The following is a 9,087-nucleotide window of genomic DNA, read 5'->3' on the forward strand; positions in this document are numbered from 1 at the left end:
CAGCGAGATTGGCACAGGATAGGGCAGGGTTTAGGGTTGTTGTACACAGTGTCGCTATGAGTCACAGGAGGCTCGACTGCAGATAACAACAGCAACTGCATTGGGAATGTCTGCTGTCAGAGACCTCTCCAAAGTAATGAAGAGCAATGATGTCAGTCTGGAGACTAAGGTGCACCTGGTACAAGCCATGGCCTTTGCAATTACTTGCTATGGATCAGAGAGCTGGACAATGAGTAGAGATAATAGAAGGAGAATTGACGTCTTTGAACTGTGGTGTTGGAGAAATGTATTAAACTGCTAAAAAAAACAAGCAGATTCATCCTAGAGAGGGTGAAACCAGGCTGCTCCTTAGAGGCAAGAATTCTGAGGCTTCGTCCAACATACTTTGGACATGTTGCAAGAATGGACAAGTCCTTGGAGAGGGATGTCATGCTTGGAATGTTGGAGGGACAGAGCAAGAGAGGAAGACCCTCCATGAAATGGATTGATTCAGTGAGTGGGGTAAGGGCAGAAGGTGTGTCAGAGACAGTAAACTTGGCATAGGATAGAGCAATTTTTAGAGCTGTTGTACATTGGGTTGCTATGAGTCACGGGTGACTCAATGGCACATAACAGCAACAGACAGGTTTTAGTAGAGCTTCTTAGACAGAGTGGGAGGCATGATTGGCCATCCACTTCATTAATAACAGGTCTCTGAGAATCCTATGAATAGTAGAGAAAGGTGGATAGTTATAGCATTATCTCATAGAACCCAGATTGGAAGTTAGTAAAAATGAGGGAAAATAATAGCAAGTATCCTTTAATAATTGGAACATGGAATGTTTGTAACATGAATGTTGGAAAACTAAATATTGTGAGAAATAAAATGGAAAGCATGATTATCGACATTCTAAGCATTCATGAGATGAGAAAGACTAGCTTTGGTCACTGTGAATCAACTAATCATATGGTATATTATGACCAGAATGAAAACAAAATAATGGCATTTCATTCATAATAAAAAAGTAAATTTCAAGTTCTATTCTGAAATACCATGTTTTAAGTGATAGGATATTATCCATATGCATACAAGGATGACCTGTTGATATGACTATTACTCAAATATATGTTCCTAAGAGCCAAAGAGGAAGAAATTAAAAATGTTTATCTTACAGTCTGAAATTAACTGAACATGTAGTCAAGATGCATTAATTCTAATTGGTGACTGGAATGCAAAAGTTGGAAACAATAAAGAAATGGTAGTTGGAAATTAAGAACCTGGTAATAGAAATGAAGCTGGAAATAAAATGATGGAATTTTGTATTTTCAAGGATTTACTAATTGCAAATAATTTAAAATAAAATCCCACCCAAAACCAAAAATGGTGACTTTACACATGTCACTCACTTAATTGGTTGCATAGGAATAAGATTGATTACTTATGTAGAAGGAATCATTGGAAAAGCTCAATATCAGAAGTCAAAACTAGGCCACCCTTTCTATTAACAATAAATATCTATGAAAATTGCTCACTTTTACTACGTTAGATTCTGCTATGAAGTTTTATATCTGATAGTTCCATTTGTTGATTCTTCAATGATGAGGGAAGAGTTATTTATTATTCAAGTGCTATTCTATCTCTTGCCTATTTGCCTCTTTGTGGAGAAAATAGTTGAATAAAGCAGCTGAAAACTAAATGGCTAAACATTTAGCAATAATTACTAGTTATAATCAAGTTATTTTATGCAGGTTAGTAGGATTTAGTAAGAATAAAACAAAGGAAACAAAATGGAAAAAAGTTATTATCTTGTAAAGTAATTGTTTGTTGCTTTTTTTTTAAACACTTCACAATGAAGTCTTTTTTTTCCCCCCCTTGTCAATTATTTCTATGTTTTTAAAGTAAGAAACTAGGTCTGGAAATACCTTGGTTAGCCATAGTAGTAGCACAGTATTTCATTAGATGGTGGTTGTTGATTGCCATAGAGTCGAGCATGGCTCATAGCAACCCTGTGAACAAAAGGCCTGGAGCCTTTCTATAACTATTGACATTTATCAAAGCTCATAGAGTTTCCAGAGGCATGTTGTTTAGGAAGTGGATGCCACTTCTGCTTCCAATTTCATTAGGACCTCAAGAAAAGTTACTGAAGAGGATTGAAATATACATACTGGATCTCTATACACGCTTAGTGAAAGACATTTGTGATTGATCAAAATACTGTCCATATGAAGCCTCATAAGAATATATGATACTATTTTCAGAAGAAGAACATAATCAAAGTTACTTATTGATGTTAGCATTTTGCATTCAACAACACACACACACATACACACAGACAAGATTCAATTGACTTTTATGGTTTTACATGTAAAGATCAGATTTGATCTAAATTTCTATAAAAGTTAAAATTTTATTGATAGAATATTTGTTATTATTTACCTAAAGTACAACATTAATCATGGTTCAGAAGTTCTTCGGACTTTGCTTGATGGGAGAGAAAAGAAATCAACTTGAGAATAATTTCATCTAAAAAACCTAGTATGTGAGATACCATGGAAGATATCATTAGAGTTTTATGTTTTAAAAGACCTAGATTTTAAAGGACCATTCTTATTTCTTATGTTAGTAACATTATTTTCCCACCCAAAATCTCTTAGAAACTGAATAGAAAATATAGTAATATTCAATGGAACACATCTACTAGTCACTCTTTAAGCTACAAAATATTCTGTGTTGTCTATGAGAGGTGACTGCCTCTCAGTCATCTCTCATAGTTAATGGTAGCATCAGAGCCAGTGGTTTCATTTGAATTGCCACCGTAAACTTGCCACTCTAAACTTCACGTCCATAACCTTCACATGACTAAAAAGACCTGATTGCTTTAGGTAAGAGAGCCTACTTCATGTGGTACTTACTACTATATGGATACTTTGGTTAACCTTTAAGTTCATTTGGACAAAATATAGTACAATTCCAACCCTGTGAATGACTGCAGATTCACAGTTTACAGTTGTACAAAAATACATTTGACAGTAGGTAGTTATTCTTTCATTATTGCTATTTTTTAATGAAACTAGTAATTTTCCACCTAGCTGGTTTTACAAGTGTTACCTGTCTGTAGAAAAATTCTGGCTGTGACCAGCAGTCTGAAAAATAGAACTGTAATTTTATATAGTCCTTTAACACCCTCTCTTCACCCTGCAATCCTTTTTCTTTTCCTTTCTCTTTTGAATATATAGTTATTATTTGAATTTCATCGCCACACTAAATTTGATAGAGTGGAATAAAAAATAAAATACTAAGTTTGTTTTTACTATAAGTGGGTTATTTACAGTTACATTAATAAATATTAAAAGATTTAAAATAACTTTATATGCAGTTTTTAGTACGTATAAGTTTTTAGTATGTATAAGTTTTGTGTAAAATTTAAGTTAATTTAAAAAATAGCTTCATTTCCTTTGAGATAAAAACTTCATGTCAGTAAAGAGCAAAATTATTGTTCACACACAACTTTGGTTACTTGAAAAAGGCCAAAAAAGCCTGTGCTTTACTTAGGATCACTTCAATAATTTCTTGTGTATAAGGATAATTAGGATCGTTTGGAAGCTTGTATCAGCTCTTTTCTAACTTGAATTCAACACCCTTTTCTCATTTTACAACATCAAGCATATAACAGATGATATTCTTTACTTTTCAATTAACTCAAGAACATATTTTTTAAAAATATAAAATGCTCCTCTCAAATCACCGTCTTTCAAATACTAGGTACAATTCCTATGAGTATAAAACATTTAAATAGAATAAAAGTAGAATGAAGAATATCTAAGAAAAACAATTAGTCACAAAATGACACAAATAGAAATTAGGATGTTGAGAAATTATGTTAATTCTTGTCAGGGTTGCTTGTACCTCACACAACACTTCTCACAATGTCAAATTGTCTAATTGTAGATATTCGTGTCTACAAATTGTGTTGAGGTAGAGGTGTTATAAAATTGATGAGTTGGAATTTAATTTATGGATAATTTTGTAAAAATAGATTTAACATTTTTGCTTTTAATTACTTACTTTCCAAACCAAGTCTGGCTCTATCAATTCTCATAAGCTAGGCTAACAATGACAATACCGGAAGAAATAAAATATAACGGAGTTCAGAACAAAGGAATCTAATTTCTACTGCTGATTGTTCCACCAATCTTCTTTTAGGCAATCACGACAAGTTTGATCTTATATTTATCAACTCTATGATATGAAAGCTAAAACTGATGTCTTTTAGAGCCAATGAAGATTTTGATGCATTACTTCCATCCAACACGATTTTTAAGAAAAATTTCATCATATAATTATGGTGCATGGATAAGTCTAGCACCACATAGGTAATTCTCCCCTCTCCCCATTTCTTATGTGTGGCTAAGCTACCATCTGTGGGACTATGACTTCTCTAAATTAGAATCCCTCCCAAGAGGAATGATATGTTAGTACCACGGAGCTTCCAAAGGCCTTAGATAACTATCCTCCACTTTCCCCACCTGTAAGTAAATAAAAAAATTGAAAAAAGGTTAAAAAATTATATTAGGCAAGGTGGGTTATAAATAGTGATAAAATATAATCTTTACATATCAGACCTATTATAACATATAAAGACAGCCTTGGTAACAGTAATGAAACAGGAATTCACATGGTAGAATTTAGTGCTATGTCTGACTGTTGCAAATACCTTTTATTTAAAAAACAAAAAGCCTGTGAGTAGTGACAATATGAACGTCACATTATGGACTAAACATGAATCAGATTAACTACATGAGGGGAATGTGTGGCTGAAGAAGCTCAGTATCAACAGTTCTACACCGTTCTACCAATCAACAGTGTATGTTAATTCATTGTTTCAGCAACTGTCAATCAATACATGACGTGGTTTTCTGTTTTCTCGTTAATATAACAAGCACAATGTCCTTCCTTGGAGATCAGTCCTTAAGAAAATGTGAAAACCACATTTAAAAAGAAAAAAAAGTCTCATCATTCTTTTAAGAAACGTTTTAGAGATTCTATCATCTATCTATCTATCTATCTATCTAGTCATGTTTGTCCTTTATGCTGACATTATATATTCAATATTTGTCACCAACCTCATGATTTAAAGGTGTCACTTGTTTTTCAGTTTTATTATTCATTATCCAAAGATAAAGGAAGAAACCAAGAAATCAAAGAGCTAAATAGAAAATTTCAATAGGCAGCCCGGGAAGACAAAGCAAGATACTGTAATGAAATGTACAGAGAGCTGGAGTCAGATAATCAAAAGGGCAGAACTTGCTCAGCATTTCTTAAACTGAAGGAACTGAAAAACAAATTCAAGCCATGGGTGGCAGTACTTAAGGATACTTTGGGTAGAATGTTAAATGATCCAGGAAGTATCAAGAGAAGATGGAAGGAATACACAGAGACACTGTAACAGAAGGAATTGTTTGACACAGAAGAATTTTATGAAATGACATATGAGCAAGAGCCTATGGTGATGAAAAAGGAAGTTCAAATTGCTCTGAAGGAATTGGAAAAAAACAAGGCTCCGGGAGTTGATGGCATACCAATTGACATATTTCAACAAACAGACACTGCCCTGGATGTGCTCACTAAGTTGTGCTAAGAAATCTGGAGGACAGCCAGCTGGCCGACTGACGGGAAAAGATCCGTATTTGTTTCCATTCCAAAGAAAGGTGACCCAACAGAGTGCGGAAATTATCAAACAATATCATTAATACCACATGCAAGCAAGATTCTGCTGAAAACTATTCAAAAATGTTTGGAACAATGTGTTAACAGAGACCTTCCCAGATGTGCAGGCTGGATTTAGAAGATGTCGTGGTACTAGGGATATTATAGCTAACGTTAGATGGATCTTGGCAGAAAGCAAAAAATACCAGAAGAATGTCTATCTGTGCTTAATTGACTATGCAAAGGCTTTTGACTGTGTGGATCACAACAAGCTATGGCTGACTCTGAGAAGAATGGGAATCGCAGAACATTTGATTGTGATAATGTGAAACTTACACTTGGACCAAGAGGCAGTTGTCAGAACAGAGCAAGGAGACACTACATGGTTCAAAATCAAGAAGGGGGTTCGTCAGGGATGTATTCTGTCTCCATACCTTTTCAATCTGTATGCAGAACAGATCATCTGTGACGCTGGGGTGACATCAGGATTGGTGGAAGAGTCATCAACAACATGCGTTATGCAGATGACACAACCCTGCTTGCTGAAACTGAGGAGGATCTGAAGTGCTTGCTGCAGAAGATCAAGGACTTCAGCCTCCTATATGGACTGAAGCTCAACATCAAGAAAACAAAGATTCTCACCACTGGACCAATTGGCAACGTCAGTATGGATGGTGAAGAGATTCAGGTAGTTAACAGTTTTCATTTACTTGGCTCCACAATCAACACTCTTGGTAACAGCAGCCAGGAAAGCAAGAGATGAATTGCATTGGGAAAGACAGCTGTGAGGGACCTCTCAAGAGTACTGAAGGGCAACAACGTCAGACTGAAAACTAAGGTGAGCCTCAACCGGGCTATAGTCTTCGCAATTATGTGCTATGCATCAGATAGTTGGACAGTGAATAGGGTTGATAGAAAGAGAACTGATGCCTTTGAACTGTGGTGCTGGAGAAGAGTGTTTAATATACCATGGACTGCTAGGAGAACAAAGAGGTTTGTCCTGGAGAGGATGAAGCCAGAATGCTCTTTCGAGTCAAGGATTCTGAAGCTTCATCTGACATACTTTTGCCATGTTGCAAGGAGGGACTGGTCCTGATGAGGGACATCATGTTTGGAAGAGTGGATGGAGTGGCGAAGGAGAGGAAGGCCTTCGATGAGATGGCTCGACTCTGTAACTAGAGCAGTGGGAATAAGTGTATTTGGGATGGCTAGGTTGGCACAGGATGGAACAGCATTTAGAGCTATTATACATAGGGTCGCTATGAGTCGCAAGTGACTTGATGGCACAGAAAAACAACGACAACAACATTAAACCTTTGCACATAAGAATATTGAAAATACATTTATTTTGTCCAGGTCCACATTGGTCCTCAAATTGACTTCTTTCTAATACTTTTTTAAAAAAAAAAGTTGTAACATTTATTCCAGTGCAACTCTTAGTTTTATTTCTTGACTGTTGATTCTGTGAACATTGATTGTTGATCCAAATAGAATGAAATCTTTGCTATCTTCAACTTTCCTCCCTGCCCCTTGTGTATCATAATGTCGCTTAATGGTAAAATTTTAAGGATTTTTCTTTTTACTTATTTTCACCCATAAGTATTTCAAGTCATCCAGCTTAGATATGATAGCCATCACTGTTACTTGCATTTCATCAGTGACAATTTATGGACAAATAGATGCAGTGGAGTTTGGGTAATGGAATCCCTTGTTGAACATCTGTGACTTCATTGTCTTTTATTTGTATACACAAATACCATGTGAATATCGTAATACTTTTAAGTATTTCTAAAGGTTAAAAATTCAGATAGATAGTAAGTAGATGGATGGGAAATTGTTAAATCTTGTTTAAGGTGGGGAAAAATGGGACATAGATGCACAGGACTATGAGTGTCTCTCTGAAAAGGAACAAGATAGTAAAAATAGCACAGCCCCTCACAGCTCCAAAGTAGAAAGTATATAAAGAGCCCTAGCCTAGCTGTATGGAACCACTAGAGCCACACTGACAGCAAGAGGTTCATTTATTCATTATTAACTCACAGACTTACGGTAATGGTACCAACAACGGAATTTATTCGGAAGAAAGTCGGAGAGTGTGGAAGGTAAAGAATATCACCTGAAACAAGTCCAGGTTTTAGAATAGTTCTAAGGAACAATCCCTCAACTAGTCCAGGCTCTGATTTGAACAGTCAGATCCAAATCATTCAGCACAAATGCAAGAATCCTCACACCTTGCCACACTTTGTCCACAGCTATGCCACAGTCTCTTCAATATCAGGGTCTCACTATTACTTGTCACAGAAAGCCTTGCTTGCCTCAAGTCTTCCCTACTTCAAGTCTTGGTGCCTGTGTGTGATAACACACTTTCTCTTATCTTAGTACTACAACTATTGGTGATTTGTAAGACCTTGTTGATTTGCAAAATCATGTGTCTGCTGTAGTTAAGGTAGTTGGAGACCAGAGCAGAGGCTAAAAGAATTTAAAAAAGAAAAGCAAAAAAAAAAAAAAAAGCAGCCAACATTTAGGCTAACATCACAGTCCACCTTCTGGTTTTTCTTAGCTATTATTTCTCATAATCTGAAGGATCAGCCTTCCCCTCAACAACTTCTATATTTAGGGAAATATGTAGGCCAGCTTGATACTCCTTACATCTTAATCTTCCCATTTTAGATAGCCAATTTTTTATTTGCCTAGTGTAATAAATCCAGTACTCTGAGGAAATAAGCATATCTTTTTCTCCAAAGAATCTTCCATTACATTTGGATCTGCATCTATATACAAAGGTCCAGTTCAGAACAAATCATCACCTTAAGGCATTTAACACTATTTCTCAGAGCTAAACGCCTCTTCATCTAGTTGTGTTCTGGTCAACACACCTTCAGCCATCCATGGCTAGGTAAAAAATGGTCATCAGCCACCAACTCAGGAATCTACACATCCTCCTGTTTCAGACAGACTGATACGCTTACTCAACTTTAGCCCCACAAAGGCCAAGTCAACACTTAAGGGATTTCCAGGACTCCCTGCTCCACAAACCAGTAGCCTTTCTTCATTAATCCATTCATCACGAATTGTGGACAGTGCTGAAGGAACAAGTTCAAATTCACCCTGCCTCTTCATTGATGTGTCTCTCCCATTTCAATTCATCATGTGGATCCAGGTGGTAACCACATGTTGAACACACTTGCCAGCTTGCTTTAATTTTAAAAGTCCTGGAAATGGAATTATAAAGCTTCTTCCTTTCTATCATCAAGTAGACATAAATGGTCACTATGACTCAAGCACACTCATCAGTTTGTTCTTCCCTCAGTTTCATTACCAAAATCTTTTTTTCTGCTTGTTCAAAGTACTTGGCTGGGCTTAATCTTTCTTAAGCTCTATACTCTGTATCAAAATCTACT

Source organism: Elephantulus edwardii, unplaced genomic scaffold (genome assembly GCF_000299155.1).
Source record: "Elephantulus edwardii isolate Elephantulus edwardi_28Jun2011 unplaced genomic scaffold, EleEdw1.0 scaffold00187, whole genome shotgun sequence".
Lineage (NCBI taxonomy): Eukaryota > Metazoa > Chordata > Mammalia > Macroscelidea > Macroscelididae > Elephantulus > Elephantulus edwardii.